This window comes from Artibeus jamaicensis, unplaced genomic scaffold, assembly GCF_021234435.1.
Source record: "Artibeus jamaicensis isolate MK-2021 breed Jamaican fruit bat unplaced genomic scaffold, CSHL_Jam_final scaffold_1019, whole genome shotgun sequence".
NCBI lineage: Eukaryota > Metazoa > Chordata > Mammalia > Chiroptera > Phyllostomidae > Artibeus > Artibeus jamaicensis.
Window position 1 is genome coordinate 16,119,635 of NW_026522025.1, and position 23,092 is coordinate 16,142,726.

The window sequence follows — 23,092 nt, forward strand, 5'->3', positions numbered from 1 at the left end:
CTGGAAAAAAAAAAAAAAGAAGTCTGACTAACCTGTTGAGACAGACAGAGACCTCACAGAAAAAGGGGCCTAGTTTTTATAAAAGACTAAGAAGAAAGAGGGAAAGACCCATCCATTCCCCAGTGATTCTGGCCCCCCCTGCTCAGGGCAAGACATGGGAGTGGTGCCTTCATAATCACCTGAATCCTAGCCAAGCTCACTGATGAATGCAGTCATGTGACTGACCCCGGCAGATACCACATGGAGGAAAGCATTGGCCTGGTAGACTCACAAGGAGTAAGACTCACTATTAAGGAATAATAAAATTATTATTGTCTTAAGCAACTAAGCTTAGGAGTGTTCTATTTTGCAGCAGTAATATCTGAAAGAGGTTAGAATTTGGTCCAAGGTCATAAAAGTGACTAAGTTTTGGTCCAAGGCCATTGCAAGTGGCAGAACCAGTTGCAAGGCCAGGCCTTTCTCATTTCACTGCCATGCTCTTGACAGCAGGATGGCTCCAGAAGAAGGAGCTTTCTGACCAAAGGTTATACGTGATTAAAGATAAGGAAATAATTAGCAGAGGTCTACTAAACCACAGTATATGAGGGCTGGGGGAAGAATGAGGAAGAGAAGAAGGAACACACTAAGCATAGAAATAAGATTCTTAAAGCTAGAAAAAAACTTTCATTCATCAAGTATTTATCCAGCATCTACAATGCTGGAGGCAATTTTCTAGTTGCTCCAAGGGATTCAAAAGTGAATGCACTTGTTCTTAAGAAGATATCAACTTAATCAAGGAGAAGAAGAGTAAATAAAACAACACTATAAAATGTAAACTAGTGCAGCCACTAATGAAAACAGTTTTGGCAGATCCTTGAAAAGTTAAAAATAGAATTACCATATGCTCCAGCCATCTCTACTTCAAGGAAAATAATTGCTCAAGCAGATATTTGTACCCCAGTGTTCATAGCAGCATTATTCACAATGGTCAAAAAGTAGTTGTAACCAAAGTGTCCATTGACAGATAAATGGATAAATAAAATGTGTTATACACATACAGTGGAGCACTAGCCTTGAAAAGGAAGGTGATTTTGACACATGCTACAACATGGATGCACCTTGAAGACACTATGCTAAGTGAAATAAGCTAGTTATGAAAGAACAAATACTCATATTGTATGATTCCACTTATATGAGGTACCTAGAATAGTCCAATTCATAGAAACCAAATGTAGAATGGGAATTGCCAGGGGCTGGGGAGAGAAAGGAATACGGAGTTGGTGTTTAAGGGGTACAGTGTAATAGCTTGGGAATATGAAAAAATCCCAGAGATGAATGATGATGGTTATTGCACAACAATGTGAATGCAATTAATACCAAGAACCGTACACTTAAAAATGGTTAAAGTGGTGATTTTATGCCACATATATTTTACCACAATAAAAAAATAGAATGATTTATTTGTTATTAAAAAAATTAACACTAGCCCTCACTGGTGTGACTCAGTGGATTGCCCACCAGCCTGTGAACCAAAACATAGCTGGTCCGATTCTCAGTCAGGGCGTGTGCCTGGGTTGTGGCCAGGTCCCCAGTTGGAGGATGCATGAGAGGCAACAAGTCAATGTTTCTCTCACACATTGATATTTCTCTCCCTCTTTTTCTCCCGACATTCCTAAAATCTTTAAAAAAATTAATACTATACATCCCTGGCTGGTGTGGCTCAGTGGACTGAGTGACGGACTGAGAACCAAAGAGTCGCCGATTGGATTCCCAGTCAGGGCACATGCCTGGGTGGTGGGACAGGTCCCCAGTGGGGGACAGGAGAGAGGCAACCATACATGGATGCTTCTCTCCTCTTTTTCCTCTTTAAAAATAAATAAAATCTTTAAAAAATTAACACTGTACAAAGCAGAGAATGGCGAGGAAAGTAAATCTAGGCAGAGGGGGCAGGAATCACTAGTGAGTGCTCATTATGGTCCAAGCACTGCCTTCCTTTGTATCATCCAGTCTTCCCAGTAACCTGGGGAAGTGAGTGGTATCAGCTCATGTGATACCAGGAAGTAAGTCTATGGATTTAACTGCAACATGACATAAACATAATTTGTCACAATGTTACAAAGCACTTCAAAAGTTAGGTGTGGCAGATCTGGGATGAGTGTTGAAGGAAACGAAGAGATGTTAGGGTGACACTTGTCTTCAAAAATATTTTTAAATTAATTTCATAAAGGGAAATAGTGCCACTGCACCAGATCGCTTTTAAAATTTTATTATTAGGGTTATCCACCACCACCGTCGCAAGTCCTTGTAGCTTGGGATGCCAAAGAGGAAGGTCAGCTCCACCAAGGGGGTGTTGGAGGAGGAGCTCATGAGGAAATCGGTGAGGTTATCAGCTAAACCTGCTACTTCTAAAGTGAAAAGAAACCAAAAAAGACATCAGGAAAGGATAGATCTGCAGACAAAAAAAGTACAAACAAAGGGAACAAGGAAGCAAAGTGGTGGAAGTGCCCAACCAGGAAACTAAAGAGGATCTACCTGTGGAAAACTAAGAAACTAAAAACAAGGAGAGTCCAGCCTCAGATAGAGCAGGACAGCAAGAAGCCAAGTCTGATTAGTATCATAAACCACACGGCATCAAGCGCCCCTGTCTCCTTGTACAATCCAGAGGAAATTTTTTTATCAACTCCTCTGCAAGTGCAAGTGTTATTGTTGTTGTTTTAAGGCTTAGAAACATTTTTAAGAAGGAGGGAATTCTATCCCATCCTATTTTTTAAGGGCAAATGTTTTTTGTTTGTTTGTTTGTTTTGTTTTGTTTGAGAGGTAAAAATCATTTGGTGGTTGTTTGTTTTTTGGTACAACCAGAAAATGGTGGGATATTGAGTATGTGAGGCTTTCATTGTGTTGGGTTCAGCTTAACATTCTACACATGGGACTAGTTTTATCCCCTATAGTTCAAAGCACACTAAATGGCAATTTGGAGTCAGTCATGCATTTAATATGTCTTGAACATTTTAAATTACTTCTATTCCCATGTTTTCTGTAGAGCTGTTTTCTTGATCTTGGCTCTCCCTGTCAGAATTCTGTGCACTCTGTAACATCTTTGGTGGGGTAGTTCAGTTTTCCTAGTAACTTTTTTTAATGTGCTGTGAAAGACTGAAAATTTGATTATATAGTGTATATGATATTAATCGTAAGCCAGTGGGACTTTGCTATAACAGCATATCAACATTTGAAGATATTGGTACTTGATACTCTGTGAAGGAAAATTAGCCTGCAAATTTTAAGCTGGAAAGTCATTGGAATAACTGTCTAGAAGAGAATCATAACTACCTAAAGAATTTTTAGAATTTGGTTTGTACATTAAGAATTGTGTACAGCCCTGACTGGAGTAGTTCTGTTAGTTAGGCATCGTCCTGCAGGGCAAAAGATTGCAGGTTCAAATCCCGGTCAGGGCACATGCCTGGGTTGTAGGTTCAGTTCCCAGAAGGAGGGGGAGCACATGAAAGGCGCTCAATCAATGTTTCTCTCTCACATCAATGTTTCTCTCCTTCTCTTTCTCCCCCTCATCCCTTCTCCTTAAAAATAAATAAAATCCATTGCTCTATCCAGCAAAGCTTTCATTTAGAATGGAAGGGCAGATAAAATGCCTCTCGGATAAGGTCAAGTTCAAGGAGTTCATTGTCACCAAGCCTTTATTATATGAAATGTTAAAGGGACTTATCTAAGAAAAAGAAGATAAAAAAGGTGAACAGTGAAACAACAGCAAACTCACAGTTATTAAGAACCACACCTAAAACAAAAGCAAACTAAGAGGACAGCTAGATCAGGAGCAGAACCATAGAAATGGAGATCACATGGAGGGTTAGCAACAGGGGAGTGGGAGGAGGAGAAGGGGGGAGAAGGTACAGAAAATAAGTAGCATAGATGGTAGGTAGAAAATAGATGGGGGGAGGGCAAGAATAGTAGGGGAAATATAGAATCTAAAGAACTTGTGGACACGTGGACATAAACGAAAGGGGGGAATGGTGGGGGAGGGGTGTGCAGGGTGGAGGGGAATGAAGTGGGGAAATAGAACAACTGTAATGGCATAATCAATAAAATTAATTTAAAAAATTTTTAAATAAATAAATAAAATCCTTTAAAAAGGAGAACTGTGCATAAATTGAAACATCTGTGTACTTAACCTTAAAACAAGTAAAATCACAATTATAAAAGAAAAATTATTTTCTTATTATAAAAATAGTAAACAATTATGCAGAACATTAAAAAATATAGTATATAAAGAAAAAATAAAAGTGTGCATGATTTCAACCCTGGGGATACAATATTAATTGCATTATCCTTCTAGTATTTTTTTCTCAGCCCATATAGATATTCCCCCAAATTGAAAACATATACCATGTATATTTTTTATTTAAAGTTTTAAACCTTAATATAGAAGGAAAACATTTCCTATATCACTACATATTCTTTAAAACTTTATTTGTAATGGTTTGACATCATACAGATAGGGCCAAATTTTATCAAACCTCTTACTCAACATTTAGAGGGTTTTTTTGCTCTTTAACACAGCAGTGACCACTCATATATGGAACGCTTTGACCACCTATCACATTATTGCCTTAGAATCAATTCCTAGAATTATACCAACTATTTTAATAACATTGTCAGAGGCAAAATAATAATAATAATAATAATAATAGGTTCAGAGGAATCCTAGTTATTTTCTATAAAGATGTATCTTTAGATTATGTTTTTAAAAATTATTTGTGCTGCTCTTCATTTCTGGTGTTCAGATAAATCATGCATATTTTATTTATAACTCAGCTAAACAAGTGATTTATGTTGGGTGCAGACCAGTAAAACAGTATGTATCGTTTTATCTCAGGCACCTCTCATTGCTCGACACACGCAGTGTGGTAGTCAATTAGTATTTGTTGAATGAATGTCTGTCTATTGAATGAAATCCTCCATAAATTAAGACACTTTCAGTGTGAACATAAGGACCTAAAGTTGAAAATATGAAATTACTGTGCTCTCACTTCCGTGTGTGATTCCCAGGCCCAGATGGATTTGTGCACGTTTTATGGGAAAAGCGCAGCGCTGTAATTTTTACAGCCTGGGGGAGCGTTTCAGTGCAGTTCCAGCCAATCTTCTGGTGCAGGGTCTAACAAAGCAATCGCTCTCTGAGCCACCAGAGTGCCAAGCTTCTCTGGATAGCTGAGAGCAGTGTGGGTGGCCTCAGTTCTTGCACTTCCTCTCGTGTGTGCATACAGCCTATGTTACTCTTGTCTGTTTTGTGTCACCAGAGCCTGGGGGTTGGCAAGAAATCTGCCCAGAAGTGTAAAACCGCGCTTTGACTGAAAGAACTTTCAGAATGAGAATGTACCATGAAATGACTGGAGAGCCCAGAAAAGATACCTCGAAACACCAAATTATGAAACAAATGTGTCCTCTGAGATTTGGCATCCTAAATCCTTTCCTTTGCTCCTCCAAAGAGGGCTCTTGTTTTCTATAAACCGCTGCCTTTATGGAAACTCAGCCCAGATGCCCTTCCCTCCCCTCAGTTTGCAAAGCTCACCTCCACGTGGACCGTTTCTGTCCTACAGGTGGGCAGGAGAATGTGACCAGGAAGCACAGTGTAGTATAGAGGAGACTACCAGGCGTGGTGGGAAGAGCGGGGTGGGATCAAAGGAACCTGAGACTTAGTTGGGGTTTTTTGTAAGTGACCTTGGTCAAGTCACTGAACTCATGCACTCAGTCAATGAACATTTGAGTGATCACTACTTACTAGATCGGCACTGTCCAAGAGAAATACAATACAAGCCACCCATGTAATTTAAAATTTTCTAGCAGCGACTTTGAAAAAGTAAAAAGAAACAGGTGACATTAACTTTAATATATTTCACTTCCCCCAATATCTTCCAAATATGTCCACTGCCTCATGCAACCATTATAAAAAATTATTTGAGATTTTTTTACATTCTTTTCCCATTAAAACTTGGGTTTTAAGTATTCAAAACCCAGAATACAGTATTTTACACTTATAGCACATCTCAATTCAGACGCAAGATTTCATAGATGGTCAATCTATATTTGGATTTCAAAAAATTTACAGTTGGAAAACTATATTAACATACCTCAATTGTTTTAAGCATACTTAGTTTTTCAGTAACTGAATCAGATTTTAAATTTTAAATTAACTAAAATTTAATACAATTAAAAATTTAGTTCCTCAGTCTTTTTAGCCACATTTCAAATGCTTAATAATCTTACATGTGACTAGTAACTACTATATTGGACTGTATAGTTCTAGAGTTCAGGAGGCAGACTTGTATAAGATGTGAACTCTGCCCTCTAGATTTAAATCTAGCATAGGGCAGCAATTTTCAACCAGTGCCATAGGAATTTTTTTAAGACTTTATTTATTTTTAACAAAAGGGGAAGAGGGAGAGAAATATCGATGAGAGAGAGAACTATCTGTCACTTGCCTCTCGCACATGCCCCATCTGGAAACAAACCCACAACCGAGGCACGTGCCCTGACTGGGAATCAAACTGGTGACCTTCCAGTTTGCAGGTCAATGCCCAACCAACTAAGCCACACCAGTAAGGGAGAAGAATTTTTAAAATAGGCACTGACCTCTTTTTTTCTTAGCTTGTCAAATAAAAAAATGATGACAGCCAACACAATGATAGCCATCTGGTGTGAATGAATCAGAATTATACCTATTCTGTTGTCATATCAGCAAAAATATGTTTTTGGTGTGCCACTGAATTAATTTTAGTAATTAGTTTATGGGTGCTAGGAGATGAAAAAGTTGAAAATCGCTATTGTAGGAAATTCAGGGAAAAAAATCAATGACTAATAATCACAACATAAGAAGCCCTATTATCTAAAAGCAGTTATCTAGAGATTGGTTTGTTCATTTTTAGCCAGTCTAGTTAAGGAGGGGAATTGTAAAACTGATAGCTAACTTTAACAGTTTTTAAAGTGAATTTTATTGGGTGTGGCCAAGGCATTTTCTTACCTCTCCTGCATAAATCAGATCCATTATGCAGGAACAATAATTTTTAAGAAGTGGGAAAAAAATGAAGAGTTGTGAATGAAGGCCAGGATCAGGGGCCAGCTATAGCAAAGGAAAAATGAGGCTGCAGCCATTGAAGGAGCTGCATGGGCAGGGACCCTTAACACTGGGGAATGTGGCAGACTTTCCTCCCTGTGTCTTCACCCCCGACAGCCACTTCACTCTCTGCCAAAGAAAACTGTGGTTTTATTCGGGTGAGTAGAGATCTCTTATCTCATGGAAGTTGGTCATCTCCAGACCAAAGGGATGAATGGTGAGTTGCTTTGCCAGTAATTGGCTAGACCTAAACATGTAATTCAATTCTGGCTAATGAGATTTCAAGGGAAATCTGCTGGAGAGCCCCTGTCAAAGATTTTCTTCTTAGATGGAAAGACAGAGCCACAGAAGGAGGACATCATTGGCTCCTGCCCCTTTTTTCATGCTTTGAATGCAGTTCTATGGGAGTTGCAGCTGCCATTCCTATGACGGATGGGGAAATTAGCCTAAAGGCATGCAAAAAACTTTCCATGGAAGGTGGCAGAGTGAAAGAAATAGCTTGGGCAGCTATTCATGATGTAAGTGGGCAGCTATAGCAACGGTGGTCTTCTTGTTTTGTGAGATAATTAAACATCTTTATTGATGAACCCACTGAGAGGCCCCCTATTATTGGAGGCTGAATGCATCTGGAACCTAGTATATCCTTGTTCTCCAGGTCCCAGAAAAACACCTTCCTGATGTGTACCATGATAAAGCACCTGAAACAGAGGATACCTGTGTCATTACCCCAACAACCAGAAACCAGATGTTTGTCAAGGTTTTGAATAGCAAAGGTATCCTTTGTTGATTTTAGCTTGAGACAGCTCTTCTAGTTCTTCACATGTAATGAGTAAATTTTCAGGAAGCATGAGGTGTCCTCTCCCTCTCTCTCATTCCTTTTTTTTTTTTGTCTTACCTGTGCATCAGGTCCCTTTGAGGCTCACCTTCTTCTCTCCAGCCCCCATGGTGCTTCCTCATGAGGACACTTAGTATTTATTAAATCAATACTTAATCATATTCTCTTGCAGCACCTTTTTTTTTTGTCTGCTTGCTTCTTTATCCTAACCTAACTTCATGTGTCTAGCTATCTTGAGGGCGTGCACAAAATGTTCTACTTCTTTATATCTCCCGTGGCATCTAGCATGAGTCAGGTACTTGGCCGATGTTCAAAAATACCTGTAAAATAGGTCTGTGGAAGAATAAGAGTAAGGCCAAAGAGCCTCACTTTTTTGATCATGGAGTAGTATTTACCTTAAAGAGTTTAAGCCACCTCTGAGTTGGTCTAGATTATTATTAATACATTTTACGCAGATCTGATTCTTATATGATTCTCATGTTCAGCTCTAACATGTGATTCGATATTTTTCCCTATTTCATAGGACTTTTACAAATTTTAGATTTATAATATTCTTAACCATTTGACTGATACTCTAATTTTCCCCTGTAAATACATATATCTTTTTCTTTTTTAAAACTCATATTGCAAAGAACTTATTCCAAACCTCTCTCCGCTTCTTTCTTGAATATTCTCCCATCTCCCATTTCCACGACACAGGGACAAGCATTCTTCAGATACTCCTTGCGAACAGTGTTCCTCCACAGCCCACGACCCCCATCTCCCAAGCCTGGCATTTTCTGAAGGCCTGGACAGAGAGGGAAAGCCTGACTGTAGCACCTGGAGTTAGCTCAAAACGGGGCCAAAACTAGCGTGAGGTGCTGGCAGCCAAGAATTGAAAGAGCCAAAATCCCCAGGGAGTGCTGGCAGTACAAACACAGAGAGTGGAGGGCCAACAGCAGTTTCCAGAAGCAAACTGGAAGAGGGGTCAAAGGTCAGCAGCTCTGCAGAAGCTGGAATGAAGTGGAAGCGTGCTGGAAATGAAGCAAGGAGGGTCATGGGCAATTTCTAAGAAGAGCCCTGCAGTGGCCTCACTTCCCACTGTCAGTAAGAAAGCACTCAACACATCAAAGTGTTGCCCTGGCACTCACACAACAGGAAACAGGAGGACACTTCCTTTTACACATTTTTCTTGTCCCAGCCCCACAGGATTTATAGTTAACTTGGTCTGGCTGTTTTATTGAAGTTAAGTTCGTCCATATCATCTGAGGATTGGGTTGTCCCAGAGTTAGCTGGCCAGTTGCCAGGCTGCCTGCTTCTTTGCAGTTGCAATTGAAGGACACTGTCGCTTTGGACACTTCCAAGGGCTTTTGTAGCATAATGGCTTCCCCAGGCTGCCTGAGTTCTGGAGCTCTTCTGCCACTCCTGTCCTCAAGCGGAAGCAGGGAAGGAGGGAAAAGAGAAAGAAAGACAATAAAATGAGGGCAGCAAAATGCTAGTAGTGTACGAGGCTGCTTAGAAAAACAAACAGATCTATATCTAGTCCTAGGACAGCAGCAATGTCCACAGGGCAGCCCAAAACCCAGTGGAGCAAGTAAAAGATAACAGACAGAGAGCAGCAGGCAACAGCTGACAGATTTTTCAGAGCAGGCAGGAGGTCATCTGAGCAATTACGCAGGGATGGAGCTGAGACCCACAGAGCAGTGAAAAGAGCTGGAACAATGCCAAAAAAGACTTGGGGGAAAATGGGTATCCCACGGAAATAGGAGCAAAGTTTCGTGTTGGTTGTAAGACACCAGATAAAGAAAGTTCCAGATCACAAGGATAGATTAGGTCATCAGCCCTGGCCAGATGGCTCAGTCAGTTAGAGTGTTATCCCACACACTTAAAAGCTGTGGGTTCAATTCCCAGTCAGAGCACATATCTAGGTGCAATCCAATCACTGATCGGGGCATGTTTCTCTCTCACGTCAATGTTTCTCTCCCTGTCTCTCCCTCCCTGTCTCCAAAGTCAATAAAGATATCCTTGGGTGAGGATTAAAAGAAAAAGATAGATTGGGTCATCAAGGAGCAAGGGAAAATGAGAAAGGAAAGAGGGTGGAAATGAATTTTTCAATACAATTGCTTAGAAATTTTCTGATTTTTTTCTTGTCACAAAGATGCATTCACAATGAAGTCACTGGGGACATTGTCACTGTAGCCCAGAGATGCCAGGGTAAAGTAGAAAGGGTAAGGATTTCCAGAAGTGTAAAGTGACTTCCTTGATTCCTTGTCACTGGGGGACTCCCTGAGGTCTTTGATATCTGTTACTGGTGGCCCTGGATTGAACTGCAGGCTGCAGCCACAGAGCTATGAGGCAGGAACAAAAGGAGATTTCTGGTTCCTGGATGCAGCCAGGAAAACCCTGGTCTATTAGGTAAGTTTTCCTGGGCTAGAAGATAGTCTAGAGAGAGAGATGGCTCTCAGCAAGGGCAGGTTCAGAGGGGCATCACAATTGACTTGTTGGGATAAGATAATAGTGTCTATGTTTACTATGACAACTCTCCTTATTGTACCAGGAAACCTCCATGAGTCCATGGGTTTGTTTAGGCATGCGATGCTCAGCACTTTGGCATTTAGCCTCCCTCCTCTCCCTTGACCTTCTGCCACATCCTCTGGCCCATCTCCAATGGAAATGATCCATTTTCTCTGCCTTCCTCTGGAGCCCCAAAGCCCACCATGTGAGCTGGGATGCCACGTGGCCACCTGGGCCCTTGCAAACGTCCTACTAGCCTTCTAATGATGTTTCACCCATTTCCGAGCAGGCTTGCCACAAACTTCCTTCACTCCCTGCCCTCCTGTGAGCTTGATTTTAATAAAAAGGAATTCCTTCCACTTTCACCCCCTCTCATCATGCACATGCCCCTGGGTCCTTTCTTTGTCTCTGTCCTTTGACCATTTGTCTTCCCGTCATCTCTCAATTGCATTCCTCTCAACACTGCTATGAGTCCTCTCTTTCCTCTAGCTCCAACCTCACTTCCACCCTAGTCCCTTCGCTGGTCAGCAGATGACACCACCTTTACTTTAAAAATTAGGTCATCTGACACCCTCTCTTTTCAGAGAGCTGTGACTTTCCTCCTTGTCTCCCTGGGGTTCCTGGCCATAACAAGCTCCTCCACTGTATCCAGCATCTTGTCCCAGCCTTTCCCCTGCTGAACCCCACACTGTCGCTTGTCCCCCAACGCCTGCATTCCTCCTCATTCCCCTCAACTCTCCTCTTTTATATGAAAGGGGGGGTGTTCCAACCACTGGAAGCAGCTGAGAAAAGCATGGATATACCCCAAAGAATTGAAAACAGAGTCATGAAGAGATATGTGTACACACATGTTCACAGGAGAATTATTCACAATAGTCAAAAGGTAGAAGCTACCCACATGTCTATGTACAGACAAGTGAACAAACAAATGTGATATATGCAAGCAATGGAATAGTACACAGCCTTGAAAAGGAAGGAATTTCTGACACGTGCTACAACATAGGACCTTGGAGACATTACATTAAGTGAAATAACTCAGTCAGAAATGAATAAATACTATACGATTCTGCTTATAGTATTTGAACTCATATAGACAAAGTAGGGTGGGGGTGGCCAGGGGCAGTGGGAAGGGGGCAAATGGGCAGTTGTTGTTTCAGGAGTACTGAGCTTTAGTTTTGTAAGATGAAAGAGTTCTGGAGATGGATGGTGGTGACAGTTGCACAATGAGAATGTACTTAATGCCACACAGCTGTGCACTTAAAAATGGTTCCAGTGGTAATTTTTATGTTATGTACATTATACCATAATTTTTAAAAAATAAATATTACAAAAGGAAAAATGCCCCTTCTTCACCCCAGGTCCCCTACACCAGAATCTCCAAAGTGGAGAATGCTTTTCACTCATCCAACAGATTGTGCCTCTGTGCCAGGCACTGGGCAAGGGGTTGGGGATACAGCATGCAGCATGCACACCCCCCTCCTTACAGAGCACATGGCCTGGGAAGGGGAACTGGTGATTTCCATGCAGTTGCAGGTGGGCAGATGCAAGTGTGTGTGGGAGCTGAGAGCAATGTTCACCCCTGGGGTCAGAGGGTGGAGGTGGGCAGCATGGAAGGATTCCTGGGGGCAGAGCTGAGTCACCGCCACTTCCTCACAACCCTCTCCCCCTTCACTCACTTCTTGCAGTTGGACTGTCTGCTCACTCTGCTAAAATATTCTAATAATTTAAATGCCCCTCCCCCATCTCTTCGTGTATACACTCATCTTTCTGAAGGTTTATAGTGAGTTCCTATTTGCTGAACACTTTGGCATTTAACATGTGGCAGAGTTAATGCCATGGGCTTTCCCAGCCTTGTTTCACTTTCTTCTTCCTGGGCACCGAGGAACAAATCTTTTCTCTACCCCTCTTCCCCATTAGATTGAGGCCAATTGTCTGGGTTTCTGTCTCAGGGGGTGTGAGAAGTGATGCAGACTACTCCTAAGTCTGACCTTTAAAAACCTTCCCACCCACATACTCCGACTCCTTCCTCCCCTTTCCTGGCATCCACAGCAACCCGCTTCACAGGGACAAGCCCCAGAGAAAGGTCTCCTGACCAGCACTGGTCTTGCTGTGAGTGAAAAAACTTTACTGGATTAAACCAACTGAGAATTTAGGGGTTTGCTATTGCAGCTGCTGGCTTTAAATACCCCAATAGTTCTCTGTTTCTGTTTGTTCATTCAGTCAACACTTTTTTTTAGCACTGACTCTTATGCCTGGCCTGTAGCTATGAGTATTCTCACTACCCTTATTTTCTCTATAGAATCCAGCTGGGGACCATCCTCCTGAGATTTCTTCTCTCCACACTGTGGTCACAGGGATTTCTGCTGAGTTTCCTCTTAACACAATGGTGTTCTTCATTTTCCGCTCCTCAGTTACACAATAAAGGCATTTCCAAATATTTTGCCCTCATTGTCTCTCCCTGTCTGACTCTGTGTGTCATTTCATTGAGAAGGTAGTGGCCATAGGTGGGCAGAGCATTGTAGCAGGATGTAGATCTGATAGTTGAGAAAAAAGAGGGGAAGGAATGGAGATCAGTTTGGAATCGCTAGGCTGCCGGACGTGCAGCTCTGAGAAGGTGTTGGTCAGGCCGGGCTCCTGAGCAAAAGTACTTATTGTAAGGCTCCCACATTGAACAGGAACAACATAGCTCTGGTACCTCCGCCATGCTCTGACAAGGCCAGGGGCAGCCCTGGAAGTGCCACCTTCACTGGAATGCTGCAATGGAGCCCAGAGGGGCAGCAGCTGGAGGCTGTCTGCTCCTGTACTCCTCACAGCTGGTTCTCTCAAAGGGAGATCCCAGGGTGCAAGACCCTGGCAGCTACATCCATCTACTCCCTCTGCCTCTTGCTTACCCTGTTTCTCCTCTTAGAAGCTCCCTGTTTCCAGCTTGTCCACTAGTCCATGACATCCTGGAGGGTTAAGTGCAAGACTCAGACCACCTGGGAGAGCATAGTTTGGATACATGACTCAGTTCAAACTCTGCCTTCTCTGTGAAGTCTTTCTCCCCACATACACCCCCTCTGTAACACTTGTTCTCCCACCACTATGTCAGAACTTGTAAAATTCTTTTCTTAAGAAACAGTTCATTTTCCCCAAAGGTTTGTGAGCATTACACATACTTATCTTTGCATTCCTGTAACTTGATACTGTATGAGACAGGCAGTAGGTACTCAATTGTTTGTTGGATGAATTATGTAGGACTAACTATCGGGCTGATGATGCAGAGTGTGGAAAACTGAATAAGCTGAGAGCAAAGGAATTATGTCCAAGTCCTAGCTCCAACATTTACTGGCTCCGTGAACTTGGGCAAGTTACTTAACATCTTTGAACCTCTTTGTCTTGTCTACAAACAAGGAAGTGATTTAATTAAGTGTCCACTTTAGAGTAGGCATCTTGCAGGTAATAATCCATGGGCATGACCTATACTTCCTAATGACAAGGTTATTGTGAGCATCAGCAAACACCTTGGATGTGAAAGCTCTAGGCAAACTCAGAAGTTCTGCAAGAATGTAAGACACTATGTTTTACCACCTTTGGACACCACCCCCACCAAATCTTTATTTCTGTCCCACCCATGTCTTGAGTTCCAGGCTGACATAGTAGACCTAAGAGCCTCCTTGCTCACGACAAATGTGTCTAACATATACAGCTTTATATATGTAGTTCTCTCTTTACCAGCTCTGACCATCTGTTCTGGCCTTGTCTTGTACCGCTTTCCTGTAAGGCAGACTTTTTGCAGGGGTTAAAAAGGCCTACTTCTGGCCAAGAAGTGTGTTGTGCCCATCCCCACAAAAGTTAACTCTTACTCTTAATTCCTACACCTATTGGTAGTAGTGCTGGTACTACTAATACCACTACTATTACTAACATCGCATTAAAAGGTTGCTTGGGTTTATATCCCTTGATTCTACCATGTACTAGTTGTGTGACCTTGGAAAAATCAATTCATCTCTCAATATTTTAGTTTCCTCATCTGTGAAACAGACATAAGAATCCTCCAACCTCGGCATTATTGTGAAAACCAAAGGAAATAACCCAGGTCATCAGCTTAGTATTGTTACAGCACAATTCCCATAGTGACTGTAAGAAGGAGGTGTTGACATGGTTGGTCTCCATTTACAGGTGAGAGAACAACTGTCTGCACTTTGAATGTGGCACTTAACTAATGAGATATTTTCATGTGACAAGATCAACCTGATTGAACTCTCTAACTATGCTCAAACAGTATGATACCCATACTATTTATTTCTCACAATAACCCAAGCCCCCATTTTTATAAACAAGGTAACCAAGGCTCAGAAAAGTAAAGCAAGTTGCCCAAGGTCATAAATATAATTAGTTTCTTTAGACTTTAAATTCAACTCCTAATTCTGCATGTTGATATTACACCACATCATTTCCTTAATATGTATGTATATGTCTTACCAACCACATTGTAGGTGACCTGAGGGCAGTGTCTGTCACACTTCTTGCTAAAGCCTTTCTCCCAAGCACTGTGATAAATATTCGATAAATACATTTTGATTTCTTGATTAATTTATTCTACTTTTATTGAATGCCTACAACCTGGCACAGACAGAAAGGTAAAGCACAAATTATATGTTAAGTAGGAAAAACTGTTATAGTATATCATACATTGTGTGTACGTGCATATACATATATACACACACAGAGTATACACATATATGTATACACACACTATACACACACATATGTATATACACACACAGTATAACCCATATGACAGTATAGCACACAGAATGGGGGCATGACAAAAGGAGCAATCAACTGCTCCATTCAGTCAGTACACATCGAAAACACCATGTACAAATGCCCCAAACAGAAACTACCTAAAAAAAATTCTGTTTAGCCCTGGTCTAGCTGGAAACATTAGAGTACCAAGCAAACCCTCCACGGAGAACAAAATGTTGTAAACAAATCTCTAGCAATATTTTTGACTGCAGATCCGGGACAAAGAGACTGCCAGGAAGACAGCTGTCTCCTCTGCTGCCTCTTACTCATACTGAGCCTTCTCCCCTCCAGACCACAGCCACAAGAGCACAGAGCCCTCAGCCAACAGAGGCCCTGCGTGTAGCTGGCATTGAACGAAGGGGTGCTGTAAGCCAGGTAGGAAGCATACACTCCCTGTCGGGATCCTCACTGCACACTCCAGACGGCCATTTCAAACACTCTCCTCAAATCAAATCCCCTCCCCCTCCCCACTTCTGCTGATGACCTTGACTCATACATGATGGAGAAAATAGAAATTTTCACAAGGAAATTGCTTCCTCTTCCCACCACTAAGTTCCTCTGCCCCAGTGAATCTTACCCATTTCCTTATTCCTTCTTGTCACCAGAAAGGACACCTTCCCATGACCAAAGGCCACTCGTTCCCCTTGACTTCAGGAGCCATGCCCTCATGCCCCCCCCCCCAAGGACTCTGCTTCTCCTTTGTCCCCTTTTTCTTCCATATTATTCTTTCCCACTCTAGGAAGTCATTCTTGTTGGTATAACATGTTCTAGCATCTCTCATGTTTAAAAACGAACAATAGCTTTGCCATCACATTCTTCTGTATCCTCTTCCTTAAACTACTAAGGTTATCTGCACATGTCCACATTTTTTTCCCTTATTGGCTCATTTCCCCGTTATTTTAAATTTTAACTTAATAACAGAAAAAACATTAAAAACATCACCAATATTCTCATGTGCATCTCTCACATTCCCTCTCCCTGCATCTCCTCCAAAGGTAACCACTACATGAATTTTGTCTTTATCATTCCCTTGCCTTTTTCCTAATTAGATATACTATCAAGTAATGTACATACAATGAAATTCACACAACTTTAAGAGTACAATTCAATAAATTTTGCTAAATATATACCATTATGTAACCACCACAACAACATAATCTACCATACTTGTTTATCTCCAAAAGTTCTCTCTTGCCCTTTTGCAGTCAATCTCCACACCACCCTCAGCCCCTAACAACCACTTCTCTGTAATGATAGTCTTGTCTTTTTAGAATTTTATATAAATGCAACCATACAGTATGTAGTCCTTTGTGTTTGACTTCTTGTAGTTAGCAACATAACAGTTCTAAGACCCATCCATGTTGCTACATTGTATGTGTGTGTGTATTTCATTCCTTATGCTGGATGTTTTTCTCCCTCTTTCTCCTTCCCTTACTCTCTCTCTAAAAATAAATAAATAAAATATTTTTTAAAATAAAAAATAAAAATTTTAAGAATGTAATAGTTGGTAATAGTTGATGTCAACCTATTTTAATAAACTATACATGTACTAGTTTGTATCTATATATTCTCTATGTGTCATTTTAAAGCACTTTAAACATCTTTGATAATCAAAATAGAATAGCCATGTTGAATGTAATAGCTTAGTCAAAGTGTCACCGACTTTAATATACCAATGACCAAGGAAAGGTAGCTCAAAGCTTTAAATTTTAATGAACTTCATAAAAACATGTCAGGGCATGTTTAAGAAATGTGTCTTTATTACCTTTCTTTTTGTTTAATGAAGAAAATAGTATTTTTAATAAAGTTTTATACCTAGTGCTTTGAAATGAAAACCAGTAACTTACAACCTCTAATCACTTTAGTAAAACCAGAACCACAGTTAAGAATTACATATCTGAGACTTCCGAACAAGATGGAGGCATAGGTGGAAACGCTCTGCCTTCTCTCACAACTAAGTTTAAAAACAACAAAGTTTTAGCAACAAAAACGCAGCCAAACCACAGAAAATTGAACTATACGGAAGTCTGACAACAACAAACCCTTCAGCCAAACCCGTAAGAGGGGCAGAGCCAGCGGTAGAGTGAGGTCGGGCAGGAAAGATCCACCAGCTCGAACAGTGTGTGACCCAGGCGGGTAGACAGTGGGCAGATCCCAGGTGTGGAGTAGCAGTGGGCGGACCCACTCAGGGTGCAAGGCGGCGAACCCACTGAGGGCTGACTGGGATCACACATTTAAGCTCAGATAATCAGCAAATGAGCAAGTGGTGAGACTGAGATGGACCACGCAGGCCCCGGCAACTGGGGGCAGCAGAGGGGACCACCACTGTCCCTCTCTGACCCCGCCCCCACATACAGCATCACAACCCAGCGACCTGGATGGCCCCGTCCACTCCTCATACCTAACAGGCATGAACTGAGCAAAACATTATGGCTCAAGAAGAACAGCTCAAAGCCCCAGAGCCAATCGCTCTAAGCAATGAAGAAATAGCCAAACTCTTAAATGCACAGTTCAAAATATTGGTAATCAGGATACTCACAGAATTGGTTGATTTTAGTCATAAATTAGAGGAAAAACTGAAGGCTAAACTAAGTGAAATGAAGGGAAATGCATAGGAAACCAATAATGATGTAAAGGAAACTGGGACTCAAATCAAGGGAGTGGACCAGAAGGAAGAAAAAAATGACCAAACAGAAAAAGATGAAGAAACAAGAATTCAAAAAGATGAGGAGAGGCTTAGGCACCTCCAGGACATCTTTAAAAGTTCCAACATCCGAATTATAGGGATACCAGAAGGAGAAGAGGAACAGCCACAAGTGGAAAATTTATTTGAACAAATAATTAAGGAGAACTTCCCCAATCTGGCAAAGGAAATAGACTTCCAGGAAGTCCAGGAAGCTCAGAGAGGCCCAAAGAAGTTGGACCCAAGAAGGAACACACCAAGGCACATCATCATTACATTACCCAAGATTAAAATGAAGGAGAGAATCCTAGAAGCAGCAAGACATAAGGGGACAGTCACCTACAAAGGAGTTCCCATCAGACTGTCAGCTGATTTCTCAAAAGAGACCTTGCAGACAAGAAGGGGCTGGAAAGAAGTATTCCAAGTCATGAAATCCAAAGACCTACATCCAAGATTGCTCTATCCAGCAAAGCTTTCATTTAGAATAGAAGGGCAGATAAAGTGCTTCTCAGATAAGGTCAAGTTCAAGGAGTTCATCATCACCAAGCCCTTATTATATAAAATGTTAAAGGGACTTATCTAAGAAAAAGAAGATAAAAAATATAAACAGTGAAAGGACAGCAAACTCACAGATATTAACAACCCCACCTAAAACAAAAGCAAACCAAGAGGACAGCTAGATCAGGAGCAGAACCATAGAAATGAAGATCACATGGAGGGTTAGAAATAGGGGAGTGGGGGAAGAAGAAGGGGAGAGAAGGTACAGAAAATAAGCAGCATAGACGGTAGGTAGAAAATAGATGGGGGGAGGTCAAGAATAGTATGGGAAATATAGAATCTAAAGAACTTGAGACACATGGTCATAAACTAAAGGGGGGAATGGTGGGGAGGGAAAGGGGGGAAGGGGGGGGAAAGGGGGGAACCAGGTATACAGGGTGGAGGGGAATAAAGGGGGGAAATAGAACAACTGTAATGGCATAATCAATAAAATATAAAATTAAAAAAAAAAGAAATTAATAGATCCAAGTAAATAAATAAAAGCCTCACCTACAAGAAAAAAAATCACATATCTGGACTTCCAACCAAGATGGAGGCACAGGTAGACACACTGTGCCTCCTTGTTCAACCAAAATTAAGAACCACAAAAATTGAGAAACAAAAAACAACTGGAACTGACAGAAAATTGAACTGTACGGAAGTCCGACATTCATCCAGACTGGTAAGAGTGGTGGAGTTGGCAGCCAAAAAAAGGGGTTGTGGCAGAAAAAAGTGGTGGCTGGCAGACCCCAGGTGTGGGATGGTAATGAGCAGACCCAGTGAGGCACACAAGGCAGCTGTCTGAATGCAGTCACACATTCGTACGCAGGTAAACCAGATGAAAATGGGCAGCAAGACAGACCATGCAACACAGGTGCCAGTGATGGGAAATAAAGCCTTAAAGCACCAATGAAAAAAACTTTCAAGGGTTGAGGTGCCTCACAGTAGAGTTCGTAGGAGAGACCCACAGGGTCCTAGAACATACACAAGCCCACCCACCTGGGAACCAGCACCAGAAAGGCCCAATTTGCTTGTGGGAAACAGCAGAGGGGACTGAAATCTAAGAGAGAGAGGAGTTGTTCCTTCTTTGACCTCACCCCCACATACAGTGTCACAACCCAGCAACTGGTTTGCCCCACCCTGGTGAACACCTAAGGCTCCACCCCTCACTATGTAACAGGCTCCACCAGATTTAAAAAATAGCTCAAATGGAAGAACAGATCAAATCCCCAGAGCCAATACATCTGAGTGACCAAGAGATAGCCAACGTATCAGCTATACAGTTCAAAGCACTGGTGATCAGGATGCTTACAGATTTAGTTGATTCTGGTCACAAATTAGATGAAAAAGTGAAGGCTATGCCAAGTGAAATAAAAGAAAATGCACAGGGAACCAATAGTATTGGGAAGAAAACTGGGAACCAAATCAATGGAGTGGACCAGAAGGAAGAAAGAAACAACCAAACAAAAAAGAATGAAGAAACAAGAATTCAAAAAGATGAGAAGAGGCTTAGGAACCTCCAGGACATCTTTAAAAGTTCCAACATCCAAATTATAGGAGTACCAGAAGGGGAAGAGGAAGAGCAACAAGTGGAAATTTTATCTGAACAAATAATGAAGGAGAACTTCCCCAACCTGGCAAAGAAAATAGACTTCCAGGAAGTCCAGGAAGCTCAGAGAGGCCCAAAGAAGTTGGACCCAAGAAGAAACACACCAAGGCACATCATAATTATATTAGCCAAGATTAAAATGAAGGAGAGAATTCTAGAAGCAGCAAGGGATAAGAAGACAGTTACCTACAAAGGAGTTCCCATCAGACTGTCAGCTGATTTCTCAAAAGAGACCTTGCAGGCAAAAAGGAGCTGGAAAGAAGTATTCCAAGTCATGAAAGGCAAGGACCTACAACCAAGACTGCTCTATCCAGCAAAGCTTTCACTGAGAATGGAAGGGCAGATAAAGCACTTCTCAGATAAGGTCAAGTTAAAGCTATTCATCATCACCAAGCCCTTATTATATGAAATGTTAAAAGGACTAATCTAAGAAAAAGAAGATAAAAAATATGAACAGTAAAAAGACAGCAAACTCACAGATATTAACAACCCCACCTAAAACAAAAGCAAACTAAGGAAACAACTAGATCAGGAACAGAACCACAGAAATGGAGATCACATGGAGGGTTAGCAACAGGGGAGTGGGAGGAGGAAAGAGGGGGAAAAGGTACAGAGAATAAGTAGCATACATAGTAGGTAGAAAATAGACAAGGGAGAGGGCAAGAGTAGTATGGTAAATGTATAAGCTAAAGAACTTATGACACATGGACATGAACTAAAGTGGGGGAATGATGGGGGAGAGGGTATGCAGGGTAGAGAGAGATGAAGGGAGGAAATGGAACAACTGTAATAGCATAATCAATAAAAATATTTTTTAAAAGGGGCCCAGAAAACCCTTAAAAAAAAGAATTACAATCTACTAAAATGAAAGATAAATGAAATGAATAAAATTAATCCCAGTTAATATTAAAAGCATTGGAAAAAATGTCATGAAAAAAAAAGATGCTATGAAGAAAAAATAGAATGTGTAGTTGGATAATTTACAATTTATAATTATATAAAAATTTCTAGAATTCAAACATCTTTTTAATACATCTTTGGTGAAACCAAAGTCAAAATACAGTACCTGGGATTCCTCCTTCTCCAAAGGAGAAATGAAAGTAATGAGGTAATTTATTCTCTGAAATATTCTGTCAATTCCAATCACAAGAAGTGTACAAAATAAGAGAAACAATAGAAATGGTGTATAGAGAAAAAGCTATAATAATTCCAATTTTTTCTATCTCAGCAAGGCACTGTACATATGCTACATCAATGTAATATTATGGAAATGGCACCATTTCTGAGGACACAATCCACATTTTATCTACGTTTTAAAACTGTAAAATCACATATCCATACACCTATTTCTTTTTTGCTGACTTCACTTAAACTTAATGCATGGTCTCATCAAGCAAAGATTAAAGAAAATCTTCCATGTCTGTTACATGTAACACAGAGAAACATCTTTTAACAGAAATTAATTGACCTTCCCTGTGAATTTTTTTATTATGAATAAATGTATCAAAACAATCCTGGACATATTTTTGATACTGCTGGGGGTCAGCACCCACACCCCTTCAAAAACTAAAACGATTTGTGGCGATATTCATTGTACCCACTAGTTCAGACAATTTAAACTGAAGCTCTTTCACTGAGCAAGGTGGATAACGCGTGCCATTTCTCTTATTCCTTCTTGAGATGTTTACCTTTTAGAGAGACACACATGCTTCCACAGCTATCTGACACTGCTCACCACCCTTTCATCTTGGAAATTTGAATTCTATTTCGAGTACTCCAGGTTCGTGTTTAAATGACAGTGTCTTAAAAAAATTATGCTGCATTTTTCCTCCTATTACCTGAAAATGTAATGTGTATACATATATTAAGTATATTTTTACAAATGTTCAGGTCATGTTTACCAGGTAGAATTATTTTACTTAATTTCTGGGTATTTTGCATTGTGATATTTATCAAGACATTAACATGTCTTGATTAGAAGACTGTGAATCCACTAGAAGACTGGATTTAAGACAAGTTTGAGATCCACTAAAATTAATTGTTTTGTGTTTGTCCTTCTTGTGGCTAGAAGCTTCGTATTTGCTTTGGACATCATTAGATGTCTTAGATCTTGAAGTATAACTTTAAAACTGTATGAGTTTTGCCATTTTGTTAACACTGATATGCTCCCTGCTTCTACCATTCCACTGGAATTATTTATTCCATTCATATTAATTTTGGTTACAAATTTGATAGAGGGGCTTATGGGTATTTAGGTCCACATTCTCCTTTCAGGGTATGTATTCTGTTTTCATAATTTATCTTTTCTCTTCTCTACCTGGACTGTTCTCCATCCCCATCACCACCTCCTGAAATCCTACAAGTCAGTTCTTTCAGGCTCACTCCAAGCGTAACTTTCTCCACGGTTCAGCTTTCCTCAATTATTCCAGTCTTGGTGGTCCAATAATCATGCCTGTCCACCTTTTGCACCTTGCAAGTGTCACATCTTCATCACCTTCAAGGCCCCAGCTAACCATACCATACCTACTTCTTTTTGTCCTTCTTCAAGTTCTTCCAACAAGTGAAAATTACAAGGAACTTTAACATATTTTGCAACAGAATGAATGGACCCTGAGAGCATTATATTAAGTGAAATAAGCTGGTCAGAGAAAAATGGATACAAGTATTTTACCAGATAAATGTTTTGCAGAACTTTCTCCCAGTTGTTGCCTAGCCTTTTCATTTTCTTAATAAAGTCTTTCTAAGAAAAAATAATTTTGATTTTGATAAAGTCCAGTTTATCAATGTTTTTCTTTTAGAGTTTATATTTTTTGTGCCCATCAAAAAAAATCTTTGCTCACTTCAAAGTTACAAAGATCCTAAGTTTCTCTATATTTTTAATAGTCTTTGCCCTTACGTTTAGGTCTATGATACATTTCAAGTTGATGCATGTATGTGGTGTAAAGTAAGGGGCAATTGTAGCACCATTTGTTGAAAAGACTATACTGTCCCCATAAAATACCTCAGCACCATTGTCAAAAATAAATGGATCATGTGTGATTGAGA

The 23,092-nt window shown here is 40.7% G+C and overlaps 2 pseudogenes; one reads left to right on the forward strand and one right to left on the reverse strand.

The window, feature by feature from the left end:
- Positions 1 to 2,293: 2,293 nt before the first annotated feature.
- On the forward strand, positions 2,294 to 2,591 carry LOC119050099 (non-histone chromosomal protein HMG-14-like; annotated as a pseudogene).
- Positions 2,592 to 22,081: 19,490 nt separating this feature from the next.
- Positions 22,082 to 22,667, reverse strand: LOC119049329 (ubiquitin-conjugating enzyme E2 variant 2-like; annotated as a pseudogene).
- Positions 22,668 to 23,092: the final 425 nt, after the last annotated feature.